The sequence below is a fragment of the Castanea sativa genome, chromosome 6, assembly GCF_040712315.1.
Source record: "Castanea sativa cultivar Marrone di Chiusa Pesio chromosome 6, ASM4071231v1".
In the NCBI taxonomy this organism is placed as follows: Eukaryota; Viridiplantae; Streptophyta; class Magnoliopsida; order Fagales; family Fagaceae; genus Castanea; species Castanea sativa.
The window spans coordinates 44,580,421-44,596,260 of record NC_134018.1 but is presented as its reverse complement, the minus strand read 5'-3'; positions in this window follow the sequence as shown (position 1 = coordinate 44,596,260).

Here is a 15,840-nt window from a genome sequence, read left to right as displayed (position 1 = left end):
TACTCACTTGTTGAATACAATAAAATCTATCCTAACATAAACTCTTGAAAAACTTTGCAAGAAGAGAGTTCATGGTATGGAAGACTTTGACAACCTGTATTTCTGAAACACTTTTAACAAAACACATCAAGGCATCTTTGTGTGAAGCAGAAATAAGAGATTGCATACAAATAGAAGAATCATGTGTATAAAGAGAGAAAAGAAACAACACATGTAGAGATAGGTAAATAAAACATACATCATCACATATATATCAAAGATAAGCATCATGTATGTAAAAATGGTCACAAGACCTAAGGTACAAGAACAAGAAGCTAAAAGTAGCTCCTACAACAAAAAGGAGGTAAATACTCCCCCTAACAAGATGAAACACATCTCCCCTTTACAAAGAAATGTATTTCTCCCCCTAACTTGTAGAATCTTAAATAAAGAAACCACAAATTCTCCAATTTCTCCCCCTTTTTGTCACAATTGACAATGGGTACAAGAAGTTAGAAAGTTTCACTCGAGAAACATAAAGATGATCAAGGATAATCAAGGGGGTACAAAGAATCCATATAAATGCATGAATGTAATGAAACAATATACTATGGATGACAAGATAATAAAAAAACATGCAAAATATGTGAAAAACAATGCATGCAGAGGATCTCGATGGATCGAGAGGTGTCGAGAAGCTATCGAGCATACCTCGATGGATCGAACAGCTATCGAGAAGCTATCGAGGAGACAGAAACTTTCTCAATCGATCCATCTAGCTATCGAGAGGTGTCGAGATTGTGATAAGATACAACTGAAGAGCTTGATAGATGAGCCAGGTATTGAGAGGTGTTGAGTGGCTTAAAAACAGTTTTTCAAGAAGGGAAAAACAAAGATATGAATGCAATCAAACATGCAACACAGCCAATGATCCAACCAACATATTAACCTCTCAAAACATCTCTCAATCAACAAAGAGTTAAGCACACGGATCCCAAAACACACGCACACACACTAAACAAGTCTAACCGATTTTATTTTTCAAAAACAAGTCAAGACAGTTTAGTGAGTATACGTCAACACATGTAAATCTTGTGATGACCACATCACATTGTACCTGCACATGTATCAAGAGTAGCAAAAAATATTGCGTGTTGTGTGTGGAAATATCGCAAGAATGCATAAGTGTCTCAATGTTATGGCGATTTGAGATATGAGAAAATCACTTTAATTCACACACAATCATAACTATTTGATGGGAACTATCACATTTAAGGTACATCCTATAACTCTCACATCTCCTAGAAAACACGTCTGCAATCATATTTTAAAGCATTTTGTTCTTTTTGCTTTTATTTTCTTTGCATATTTTATTTTTATTAAGCAAACCATGCATGGGTATACAAAGGAGAGAAAAGAAATACTCAATTATGTGATGTTTTTGACATTGCACTTTTGCTATGCCGAAGCATACAGATGTCATTGACACTGCACTTTTGCTATGCTAAAGCATACAGATGTCATTTCATGATTGGCGGGTAACATTGGTGAGATAGTTATTTATGTCTTTCTCTTAGAATTTTCTAGTCCTACCCGTCAAAAAGAGTGATATGAGTGTTAAGTATAAGAGATCACTTAACCTTACTCATCACAAACAAAGAGCCACAAAGCTCACTTGCTTAGTTGTGCATAGGAATGCTCATCTAAACTACAAGAGATACAAAGTTTAGAAAACTCTGTTTCAAATGCCATTTTAAGGTTCACAGGCCATTTTAAGGTTCACAAAAACCGATGTACACAAACACACACTGGTTTTGTATTTTTCTGATTTTTCCGTTTTTTTTATTTTGAAAACAAAACAAAATAAAAACTAAAAAATCAAACAAAAACACATAAACAATCATGAAAGTATGAAAGAAAGATGCAAATGCATAAAGGCATAATAGAAAGATGCAGATGCATGAAAACATGATTCCAAAAGTAGATAAGAAATCAAGTAAAGAGAATCCTACTTTAGATAGAAAGAATTAACACAGAGGACAACCAGAAAAGACAATTAAGTCTTAGGCTCCTTTCTCACCCACACAGCACAAGTCTTTGGCCGTGAAGATGAAAAGGCATGTGTCCTAGTATGTCTACTAAAGGACATGGAAGAATTAAAATTCTCCTGAAATTGAGTTAAAAAACTCAAGACTTTTAATAACTCTCCAAACAAAGGTGTAGGTTCTTGAGAAGAAACCTGTGACCATTTGGACACTTGCTTTTGAGGATACAACTTAAAGCAATTAGGACGAATGTCTAGAAACACCACAATTGTGACAAACATGAGGTCTAATAAAGGATTTAGAATTAGTCAAAATAGTTTTGGATTTCATACCTTTATTACCTTTCTCTGATTGAGGCACAATGACAGTCCTTAATTCAGAAGCCGTGGAAGAGGAGGGGCTGGAGGAGACAGCATATCATAAGCCAGTCTTATCAAAATTAGGCTTTTAAGCACTCAAGACCTCTTCAAGCTTTGCACTAGACATCCTCTCTATTAGAGTTCTAGCTTGACTAAGCTCAACCTCAAGATTCTTGACATTCTCTTCTAATGAGGTGTTCTCCACAATAAGAGTCTCAACTAACCTTGTAGTTTCATCTAATTTGACTAACAAATCAGCTTTTTCAGTTTTTACCTCATTAAGCTCTTTTCTACAAAGATGAGAAGTTTTTTTTAGATTTTATGAATTCAGTGCATAGCTTATCATAGGCTTCCTGAAGGGTCATCTTCTTGAATACTTCATCATCAGAAGAATCATCACTGTCACTAGCACTCTCCACAACCACCTTATCGGTTGAGGCAGCAAAGACCATAACATGACTACATTCATCCACATACTCATCAGAAAAGTCATTCTCAGTGTCACTCCAAGTAGCAACCAACCCTTTATTAAACTTTGACATATAACAAAATAAATTTATTTATATTCTAGTCCAAAGAAATTGTTGTGAAATTTAGTTCAAAATCAATCAAAAATGATTTTTAAATTTTAAAATAGTGTCAAGTTATATTTTCATATATGATGAAGTTGAAATATGTTAAAAAATTATTATTATTATTATTATTATTATTATTATTATTATTATTATTATTATTATTATTATTATTATAAATTTAACCTATGGTATTCACTCTATAATTATTACTTTTTATCATCAGTCAAGACACTAATTGGTTTATTATGTAGGCAATGTTCAAAACCTAGTTCTTTTTTTATTATTCAATAGACAATGACTTTACTAATTGAACCAATCGGAGACCACAAAAAAGAAAAAAAATTATTATATCTTTTCTTTTACTTGATCTTATCGTTAGCATTACATATATGCTAGTTTAATTTTTCAAGCATTAATTTATTCTTGAATTTTTATATAATTCTCATTCTTAAATGGTAATTTTTTTCTACATACTTTGGCCTCTCCAAAGATGAGATGTCGGCACTCTAGCTTATGTCCTTTTCTAAAAACATGATGGCAGTAAATACTTTATATTTGTGGGTTCCAGTTAATTTAATTGATATTTAACCCTAATAATAATAATAAAAAATCAATTATCATGTAACAGACATTATAGGTTAAAATTTTATCATGTTTACTTAAAATAAAATAATAATAAAAAACCAAAAAAACATTGCAAAGATGTCCCTACACATTTTCATATGTAATCGTAGAACTTGCAAGGGGTGTTGGGAGAATATTCCCTCGACCCTTGGAAAGATGCAAGCCCTTTTATTTGTCCAAAACAAAAGAAAATAAAAATGTCCCTACGCATTTATATTATGTTTGGTTCAAGCTAAGGAAAGAGGAAGTGAAAGGGGAAAGAGAAAGGAAAGAGAAAATAAAATATTTCAATTTGATATGTTTGAATATAGGAAAGAAATAGAAGAAGAATATAGGAGAATTCTATCTTTCCTTTGTTTGGTTTGCAAAAGGAAAAGAAAGGAAAAATGCATATATGGGTGCTCGAGAACCAAGGATGAAGTTGAAGAGTTGTAGTAGAGAATGACATGAGCAGCTCAAAGTTGACCGTCCTTGTGTACGAAGATCTCTGACCTGAGGATCCGGTTCAAATCCTTGAAGTTCACTAGATGGTTGGCTGAGGCGGTGTGGTGTTTGTCTGCCAAGGAAAATAATAAGAATCATGAGTAAAAAGAAATAAAAAATAAAAAGAAAGAAAATATTCATACTGATAAAGTCAGGTAGCATCCTATGTGCATCTATGGTCCTCGGGAACCCTACCCGGTTCCCCTTCTTGGGTGAGACAATGCAGTCCATCATGCCAATCTCCCGAGACGATGAGGAAGTCCTCATCCATACCCTTGCTTGAGTCAGGTAGGCAGGAGATTAACTTAACAACAGGAACGCTACATTTGATGTAATATTTAGTTTTTTCCCCTTTTTGGCAGTTGTATACCCAGTTTACGTCATGCCAGGTAAGGTTGGTCCCCATTTTCCTATTTAGCATATCTACACACCCAAACACCCTAAAGACATTTGAGGAGCATTGGGTGGGGGTCAACCTATAGTTTATTAGATAGTCCGTACTAACCATTCCCATGGGAAATTCCATCTCACCTTTAATAAAGGCGATCATAGGAATGACCACGGATTCGGGAGGTCTGTTCAAGACCAGCCATTCAACTGTATTCACAGTGTCGGATTTCAACACCGTTGGGAATCCTAAATTTTGCCCTAAAGACAACCCTAGCCTCGGGAGTATCCACTAACTTAGCGTATCTACCCATGGAGTTTTATGGTATGAAAGAGTAAACTTGTGCAAAAATAGAAACAGGAGAATGAACGCACCTACGAGCAAAAGGAAAAATTCTCCTTGGGAGGTAGCTTCAACTCAAATTGTCAGAATGCGTAAATAAACTTTAGTCAGCCCTAAATTCTCCTTTTATAGGGGTAAAAAATGGGTGGTAAGTTTCCCGCCCATAAATGAGAGAAGATAGGAACTGTAGGATCTTGATCGAGCCGTAGAACATGGGGGGACAAGCAGCCGCTTGACGCCATAAATGTGAAATCGTGGATTTCGAAGCATCAAGAGCGTGCTGGAGTCAGGTGAAAGGACGTTATCACGTGAGAATGCGCGTGACACATGTATAGTTTACTTATATAGCTAAAACTTTGCTTTTGCCTCAAGGTCAATAGCAAAAGTTTTAGGGGGCTATTATGGGTGCCCGATGACCAAGGATGAAGTTGAAAAGTTGTAGTATAAGTGTGGGGATGCCACAGTCCACGGGCCTAAGGAAGGAAGTCACCCGAGATGAGGAAGGGATGAGTCAAAGGACTCTGAGGCGTTCTAGGTGGAAAGAAGGATATGAAGGCAGGGAATCAGCGATCATAGGGGAAATTTCTAGTTTGGAGTAGCATGTTACCTCCGCATTAAATGGTGGTCAACAACATTATTAGCTACATTGGCGAGGAAGTAGCCTGTTCAATGTAATTCACAGCTAAGAAGACTCTTTTCGCCACCTTCTTCAAATGTAGAAAAAGACAAGTGCCATGAGAGGAGGCTTGTTAGGTAAGGATGGATGGTTGAGATATGAGGTAAGGAGAAGTATATAAGAAAATGAGGATTTACACAAAAAAGGATCGAGACACAAGTACTAAGGTATAGAGAAGAAACAAGAAGAACACTGGAGAACAAAGGGAGTGAATAGTACCATTTCCTATGTAAATGTGGCCTCCACAGGCCAACTTGTATTGAGAAAGTGGTTCATCCCTTTAATAATATCTGTCTTTTCTTCCTTATTTTCCTCTTAGGGTGGAGCCCTTCTTTAGTTGTTTGTTTCCTTCTCTTATAACTTCGTAGTTTTGGGCCATTGTTGGACTGATCCAGGCACTATTCTAAGTGGGCTTGGGCGGCCAGTTTTTCTAGTCCCTACAGCATATTTTTGTCATTGTTCCCTTGCAAATGATAAGAAAATTCATATATCTTAAAAATGTTAAGGACGTATTTGTCATTTTATTGTATAAAGTGGTGGACCCTATAAAATTTTTGCTCTCCCTTCCTCTCATTTCTGCCGAAATTGGGCTGATAACAAAACAATGGATCCCATGGAAAAAACATCACTCCACTTCATTCATTTTTTTTTTCTCTTGCACAACCAAACAAAGGAAAGGACATGCATTCTTTCATTTTTTTTCTTCCATTCTCTTCGCTTCCTCCTTTCCAAATACATTGTTAGTGCTAGCAAGACTCATTATTTAACATTTTTAAAAAAAAATTCTTTAAATTAATTCGAAGTTGAGTAATAAAGTATTTATCCAGCCAAAAATAAAAATAAAAATTAATTCGAAACATTGTCTTTTATTTCTAATTCTTTTACCCAATATGCTTTTCCGGGATTTGGATTTTTTTTTTTAAAAAACCAAGAACTATTATCGTACTTTTAGTAGTTATATACTGATTGGCTTTCTAGCATTAATTTAAGTAATCAAAGCAAATCACATCTTTATATTTTAAGTTTTTTTTTAATTTATTTATTTTTATACAAGATAGAATTCTACTCTAGCCTAATCTAAGTGTATATGTGTGTGAAGCTCCCTCCTAGAGACTTGAACCTCGGCCTTTGCCCCACACACCTCACAAGCACTTATACTTGTGGAGTGACCATCGCACCAAGAGTATGCGGTGGTTATATTTTAAGTTGTAGAACATGAGATTATAGAAAAACTTGAGCACAAAATAATTATAAGGAGTCCCAACTCCCAAGCTTTTGCAAATCTCCACACAATCCTTAATTTAGAAGATTTCTTATTATTAATAGAGAAATCTTATTTCAACAACATTTTTATAATAAATTCTAAGTGGCAGATTGTTACTAGCTGTTATTGATTGGCAAAAACGTAGTTTTATTGGTGAGTTCAAATTAAAACCAATAACAATTTTTTATCTACAATTTTTTATGAAACTATAGCACTTACTTATTATTATTATCATTCTATTGACCTTAACCTAATTCGATGACCATTTCTACATAAGAAATCTTATGAAACAGTTAACAATAATATTCTACAAAGCATATCTATTAGCAACAAAGAATAATCATGCATTGATCCCAAAATATGAAAAATCATCAAGGGAAAACTAAGAAAATTAACATTTGCCATTAATAGATCAATTATAGTTTTTTATTTTTTAAGAAACAGACACAAGCACACACATGGGAGAGATAGATGGAGTTCTAACACTAGGATATTTCACAAACTCTATTCAAAAGTCACAGTAACTTTTAAGGGAGGGTGAAGTTCATATTTAATTACATATATTATAACAATTAAGTTTTGTTTAAGCTTCTTTGAAAAAAGGTTTTGTTTAATTATTTCTCTATTTTGAGATATTATTTAAGATAAATTATATCAACTTTCCTCATAACACTACGACAAACATGGACTACGGTGATGAAATCTAGTGAGAAAAACTAATTTTGTCTTTAAATGATGACATTCAGTGAGGAAAACAAAAATTCGTCACCAAATTCGATAAAATATTTAAATACGGTGACGAAATCAATATTTTGTCACTAAAGATATTCATATTGGTGACAAAATAGGTTTTTCGTCACTATAACTCATTAAAAAAAACGCCATTAAAATTTTTTAGGGCACGAGTTGTACAGTTGTCTATGGCGATGAACGATTTTATCATGAATCAATACTCCCTCAAACTTTTGCAAAAGTGAAAGCCAACCCCAAAAACAAATTTGACTTAACCCGGTTAACATCTTTGAAGTTTCTCTAGACTAACTTATCTTTCGTTAGCTCAATTGATAAAGTCTCTGATGGTTGAATAAGAGATTTGAGATTCAATTTCCGCCTACACCAAAACCTGATTAGTGTCTTGGTTTGATGATAAATAGCATAATCATCAAAAGTGGACGCTAGAGGTTAACACTCTATCCAAAACAAAAAAAAAACTTACCCTTGGTTAAATGAATGTTCCTATTTTATTCTTGGTTGGTTCATAAAATAACTATTCTACCCATGAATTACTCATTTTATCCAATAAAAAAAAAAGTGAAAAACCCCTTAAAGGACACCAGTTCCAATATTATTGATGGGTTATTAACTTATTATTGAAATCCCCATATTACTCTTCTTTTTTTCTTCTTTTTCTTTCTATATTCCCTCACCCCTCTCTCTCTTCCCTCTTCTCTTTCTCCCTCCTTTCTCATCTTAGCCAACCCAATTTACTTTTTTCCAACCATAAAGAAAATGACAGCTCCACGTTTTGATTGGATCTATAATTATCATGCAAATGAAAAAAAGAAAACACATGTTAAGGATAGAATTGATGTACAATACCTTAAGTAGTTAGGTGTAGTAAGTGAGGTTTTCTGATTAAATTCAAACACTCAATTATATGGACCAATAAAATATAAATAATATTATCTTTTTCAATAAAAATTAAATTCAATGCAATTATGTGTTTAAATTTAATTGAAAAACTTAATGTACTAAACCTAAGAAATGTACCTAAGTTATTCCCAATATTAAAACTACTATTAATTTTATTACAAAATGTTGAAAAAAATGAAATGACAACGAATGTTCACATCAATAATATAATAAATTATTTTTATTTGTTGTGTTTAAAAGTTGACACATTAGTTTATAATATTAATATAGCTTTTTATTTTTTGATACAAGATAGAATTTCTACTCTAGCCTAATCTAAGTGTATATGTGTGTGAAACTCCCTCCTAGAGACTTAAAACCCGGCCCTTGCTCCTACACCCCACAAACACTAATACTTATGGAGTGACCACCGCACTAAAGGTATGCAATGGTATATTATTAATATAGCTAAGAATAGTAAAATTTGTAGTATATCCTTAGCATTATTTAAACAGAAAAAAAAAAAGTAATTTAACATTTTATTCATTAAGTATGATATGACATCAATTATATTAATTGTTACGTCAATTTATATACATCTCATAACATGAGTCCTTAACTAATCATGCATGTAATTGCAAGACCACGAGTGTGGCTCGTAACTTAATACATCTTAAAATATTAGTTAAATGATTGAATTAACCATTTTCTAGTAAGTATAACTTTTGGGGTAATCCGTTATTTATCATGGTATTAGAGGTTAAAGCAAGCAATCATTGGTAATTTATCAGAAAAAGATGGATCAACCATTAATCATGGTGATACATTAATGTATGCCATCCATTTCACAATTATTTTCTTAGCATATGAGGTTGTTGATTGTGATTAGTGCACGATATCACTTTTAAATAAAATTATCATTGATATCACTTTATTGTATATCAATCACATATATGTTTCTAGATTTATTGACCAAAAAAAAAAAACTAGATTGAATTGGAATCATGTCAGAAGATCAAGGCCGGCTGAATGGTAGAACAAGAGATGCGGTCGCCTAAAGCCCCAAGTAAAAAAAAAAGTCCCCAAATTTTAACCAATAGGGTTATTTATAATCAATAAAAAACATAATTTTTTTACCAAATGAAAAAAAAATAAAAAAATAGAGAAAAATGTAACGTAAACAATATTTTTCACAACACTTTTACAACTAATAGTAAATAGCAGGTTGTTACAGCTTGTTATTAATGGCAAAAAAAAATAATTATAGTAATATGTTCAAATAGAAAACAAAAAGTAACTTAAAACCTAGAATTTGTTGTAAAAAAATATTATGAATGTTACACTTCTAAAAAAAAATAAGAATAATAATAAGAATTTAGTTAGCATACTTTTATTAATTCTCATTTAAATCTATCACTAACACCACTTTTTTACTTTCCATTATTAATTTACCATATCAACAAGTATGAAAAATTTTGTCCAATTTTTTTTTGTCTATAAAATTTCTATAAAAAATTTTTTACATAATTTATATTAATTAGTAGTAATTTTACATTTAAAACAAAATAATCAATTTTCATCTAACTCCCAAATTCATCAAGCGGCCTGAAAAGAAGTCATACCTACGTAAAGGAGTAAAAACATAAGAGGACAGTAGAAAAAATATAACCATCATTGAGTCGGTGACAGGCTGAAATCCAAGTCCTCCGCAGACAAAAAACGGCATATGAGGTGAAAGATGGGACAAGATTAATGACCGATGGGAACAGCATGAATGTGGTGAAAGAACCAGTGATCAGTAGAAGCGATAGCAGCAGCTGCTAAAAGTGAAGCCACTCGTTTTGCAAATGGAAATTAGCTTACGTGACGTGCATTCAGTGCTTGAGGTTGAGGAGGCCTCGTTTAGCTGGCTATGAATTCTGTGGGTCGGAGGAGCAATGCAATTTTTTTTTTAATATAAAGTAAAGTTTTTACTTTAATATAATTTAAATGTATATGTGTGTAGAATCCTCTTCCGAAAACTTAAATCTCGACTTCTACCTTTTATATTTTACAAACATTTATACTTATAGAGTGAAATGGTATAAAATGGTAAGTAATGCAAATTTAAAATGGACAAAATTATGTCAAAGTTGAGATATTTAGAGTATCTTTCTTTTGACTATGTTAGGATAAATCAAGTTCAAACTTTAGTCTTTAATGCTTCACCAGACTAAATTAATTTCTTATTTCTATATTAGGATAAAGTTCAAAATTTAGTCTTTAATGCTTGACCATCGAGTGAAGGGACTACATTATCTCATCAAAAAAAAGGGACTACATTAAATTTTTGATTGACCATTAATTTGTCATGAATGAGTGTTAGGTTGGCTACTTGGCTATGAAACCCTATTTCGTGCTTTGCCAGAATTAGAAGAACGAAAAACCATTAAAAAAGAGCATTTTGAGAAAAATTACAAAAATTAAATACTTTTTTTTTTTACTGAACAAAAATTAATTCTAGAACACCAAATACGTCCCAAAACTAACAATACCTTATTCTGAATTTTAAATTAAAAATTACAATTAAATGGACAATTACCATAACAGATTTGATTAAATAAATGCCTAAAATGAAGAAATTGGTCCAAAACCGGCATAGGTCACAACAAGGTGATTTTTTGTTTTGATTCTCATAGTAATTCTTTTCAATTCATCAAATTTCACGAGATTGCATCGTTGGTTCTAATGACTTTCACATATTGTGTTATGTTAATTTATTTAATAAATAGTTCATGTGACCTAACACTGAGAGAATCAATCTACATAATCAAGGGTACTAATAATACTAGAGGTGTCAATTCGGGTTCGCGTGTTGGGTTCATGTCATGTCGAGGTAAGGGTATTCGACTAAATGGCATAACCCTAACCCGACCAATTTAATAATCGTGTCATGATTTTTCAACCCTAATCCGACCTGTTAATAAGGTGGGTTGACCTGACCCAACCCATTTGACAAGCTTAATAAACGAGTCTGATTGAGTTGACACGAATGTAACACAATCCATTTTAACCTACATTATATTAAATATAATATCCATCTAGAAATATTTTTTTTTACATCCCAAATTCATAAAACCTTCCACATGCTCATCCAATTTCATTTGTGCAAGTTCTATGCCAAAATATAGTTACAAAATATGATCATGCCTCAACAATTTTAAAAGCAATACCCATCAGATCTAGTTTATAAACTATCTCAATAAACTCACTTGCAAGATATGCAGACGGTGTCCAACACTAATACAAACACACAAAAAAAAAAAAAAAAAAACACATGGCACAAGACAAAAGCTACAACTGTGGCCTTAATCAACAATTAATATATTTAATATATTAATAACGGTACATGGGTTCAAAGTTTATAGAACAAAAATATTATGCAGAAAAAATTACTAAAGAATTTTAAAACACCAAGAAAATGGTTTTCTTTAATTCTAAAACTCACTAAACATATGAGAGAGAGAGAGAGAGAGCAATAACCGGTTTAAGACTTTGAGTTTGAGAATTGGGTGTGAGTCTATAAGATAGTAGAGTGAGTAGTACAGCTGAAATAAAAAAAAAAATTAATTTAAAATTAGATATCTATAAGAAGGTTTAGAGATTTAGGGTTTGTAGGGTTTAGAAATTTAGGATTTGTAAAGTTTCAATTTTCAATTATATCCCTTATAAGTTTTTGTAATTACTCACTTTTCTTTTTAAATTTAAAGTATATGTTGGATATAAAAGGTATTTAACAAATCTAAAATAAAATGAATATTTATTTGTTATACAAGTTAAACGGATTGTGTTAAGTAGATTATTTTGGGTTGACACAAATAAATTGGCGTGTTAAACGTGTCTATTGCGGGTTATGCGGGTTGACCCGCTTATGACACGTTTCTTATCGTGTCGCTTTCGAGTCGACCCGTTTATGACCCAAACCCATTAAAGCCCAACCCTAACCCTCAAAAACCCGAGTCGGGTTTGTATCGTATTCGCAAGTTGGGTCGAACATTGACACCTAATACTATGTTTTGCTATAGAACGCGTAAACACAAGATAGAATTACCGGTTGATAAAACGCGTAAACACAAATAACCATGTTTTGTTATATTTAGTGTCTGTTTGACATGAATTATTTTTGTCAATTGATTTTATTATTTAACTTATTTTTACTATTATTTATAAGTTTCACGGTACTTTTTATACTATTTATAAATCTCATTATACTATTTCAATTAAATTTTATTTTTATTTATAATATTTTCAGTAAAAAAATTTTAATTTTTACGAAATAAATAAATCACAAACAAATCCGTACTTTTTTTTGTTTATTTTTTCAAAAGAAGAGTTAAATAATTAGAATCACGTCAGAAGAAGTCACGGGACTACATAAAGAGTACTAATAGTATCATTCGGGCCTGGCACCAGCAGTACTGACACACTGATAAAAGCCATAAAAACTTAAAAAGCATAGAAGGTGAATACGGATGGGACGAATCGGTTAGCATACGGTTATGAATGCTGTGGGGTTGAAATAAGCCAATCGGATTGAAAAATGGGGCACATTATACATGCATCTGCAGATTCTGCACAAAAGAAATTATGAGCCTTGAGATATTTTTAGAATCAGTAAGCCTATTGCAGACACCAACTTGTACATACAGATGAAATATGAATATGAGATTTCAAACCATGACATGTTTCAACAATGTTCATCCCAAAAAAAAAAAAATTTCAACAATAAACCAATGAATTTCTTGCAATTTTAAACTATATATTTTAGTGTTAATTAAAAACTAACAAATATATTAAATATAAATAGATTAAAAAATTATAATAAAGATAATTATGTCGGGACACAAAAATCTTGCATTCTTTAAAGAGATTTAAGTCTTTTGTAGATTGCAAAATCCACAATTCGATGCAGCAGATTTACTATTAGACTTTCCATGCAGATAGGAATAGAATACAATAGTTCGACCATATCATTGTGTGTCTTAAGCTAATTCAATACTAATATTTTAGCACAAAGCTCCACCACATAAAACAGATTTCCTTGCCCAAATCATTCTATCATTGTTTTACATATGGATAATGTATACTGTTATACATATGTTGAGGGATGGTGCACATAATCCTATTTGTAGACTAATAGGATTCACTCAAAATTAATGGGAATTATAACCCATTTATTCACATAAATTTTATACTTATTATGTTATGATGAGAATTTCTAAAATAAAGAACATTAACTCTCCATTAAAAATTGAAACTCCTACATCTTTTCATTTATCAACCAAATTCAATACAAATATATTGCACAATAATAAGAATTTTAATTCTCATAACAAAAATTTTAATAATTTATTTATAATAAATATTAAAATGCACCAAAAAAAATTAATAATAATAATAATGGCCAATTGCTCTTAGCCATATTTAATCGATAACTTTACATTACAATTGATATCGATATTCTATTCATAAAACTACATTAAGAAGCTGAAAACACAAGAATTCTATTTTCCAATCGTCAGTGTTGTCAATCAATTGATTATTACCAAAATAATGATAATAATAATTGTACTGATTAAATTGTATTCTTCGACATCTACATCTTCTGGCTAATAAATATGCAAGGTTACATCTAGACCCTCTTTTTTTTTTTTTTTTTTACAAGATGGAATTTATACTTTAGCCTTTTTTTTTTTTTTTTTTTTTTGAGAAACTACTTTAGCCTAATCTTAGTGTATATATATGTGAAGCTCCTTCCTAGAGACTTGAACTCAGGCTCTTGCCCCCCACATCTCACAAGCACTTATACTTATGGAGTGACCATTATACCATGAGTGTGCAGTGGTTATATCAAGACCTAAAGAACCTGCTTTATATGCATTCATATATGGCTGTCTATGTGCATCGGCAATTAATGTTGGATAGCTAAAGCATTTAAGCTTTAGTCCCAACTTCCATTGGAGTTAGCTGGCCTTCCATATCCACTTGGCCCTATCAAGATTTAAAATACATATCCCTCTTCACCTTTTTAACTATATATATAATGTTTGATGATAAAAATATATATATTTTTTTGGTTTCTGTTTTTATTTTAAAGTAGTTTAGGTTTGTTTTCTGTTTGTAGTATTTTAATGATAGAAGATTCCAACTCTATAAATCTTCTAAAAGAAAAGAAAGGAGTATCATTAAGCAATACAAAAACATTGAAAATTTGTGCTTTTTTTTTTGGATAAAACCGAGTCAACATCTATTAATAAGTAAGAAGTCAGAGAGTGCAACAATATTAACCAAGCTACATTGTTTTCCTAGCTAAAAACAAAATTTGGCCTACCACAACATGAGGGACAAACAAAAGAATGCGTGATCAGACCCTTCTGGTCATGGGCGGAGCTGTTATTGGACTAGGGGGGCAATGGCCCCCCCTAATTTTTTTTATAAAAATATTATTATATTAATAGGTACTAAGTTTAACAATTTTGTCCAATAAAATTACACTTTGCCCCCCTTAATAATGCCATTAATTCTTTTTGAGAGTAATCTTATAGCCAAAAACGTTTTTACAATGTTTATACAAACTATTAAGGTAGCAAATTGTTATTAGTTCGTACACTTGCATAACTTTTTATATATCAATAACCACTTATCACATTAGCAATTTGTAAAAATTTTGTAGTTTTAGCATTTTTCACCTTTTAAAGGACATAAAAAATTAATAGACTAAATCTAAAACAAAATATAAAAACTCAAAAAAATTAGCTCAACAATAAAAATTACCAATATAATAAAACTAAAAAAATTAAGTCCAATCAATATATTTTACCCAGAACAAACTACTTGGCCATTTAAAAAAATTTTAACAAAAATCCTTAGTAGTAAAAAAATAGACTCAAGGGTCGGAGCCACCGCACACAGCTAGCAGCAAAGTCGCCCCCCCTAACTCTAAGTTCTGGCTCCGTCCCTGCTTCTGGTGAAGATTATGCAGATCCATAGCCAAGGCTTGGTCCAACCAGGTTGCCTTATTCTGTTAGAAATTTTGTACTTATTCTATTAGAAATTCTTCATTTCTTAATATGATGAAGACAAATTGAAAATATAGACTGCTGCATTCGTAGTCCACATGAATGATAGATAGGAAAACAGCTACAATGGCTTTTGAGTCTTTGGCCAAAACAGCCACATGTGTCTTTGGTCCTATGTGCAGCGAAGTGTTACATTTTAACAGCTAGCTTATTATTATGAAAGGTAATTAAAAACCTACTCAAGTACTACATTCATAATGTTCGTAGACATGATAATTTAATGGATTATAATTCTGTTACACATGTTAGTGATTTATTTGCTTAGGTGGAAGGTATTTTTCTACACATCAATGATATACTCATAGCAGACTTTGGTTAGTTTTCATTCTTCTTTTAAAAAAATATTTTATTAATA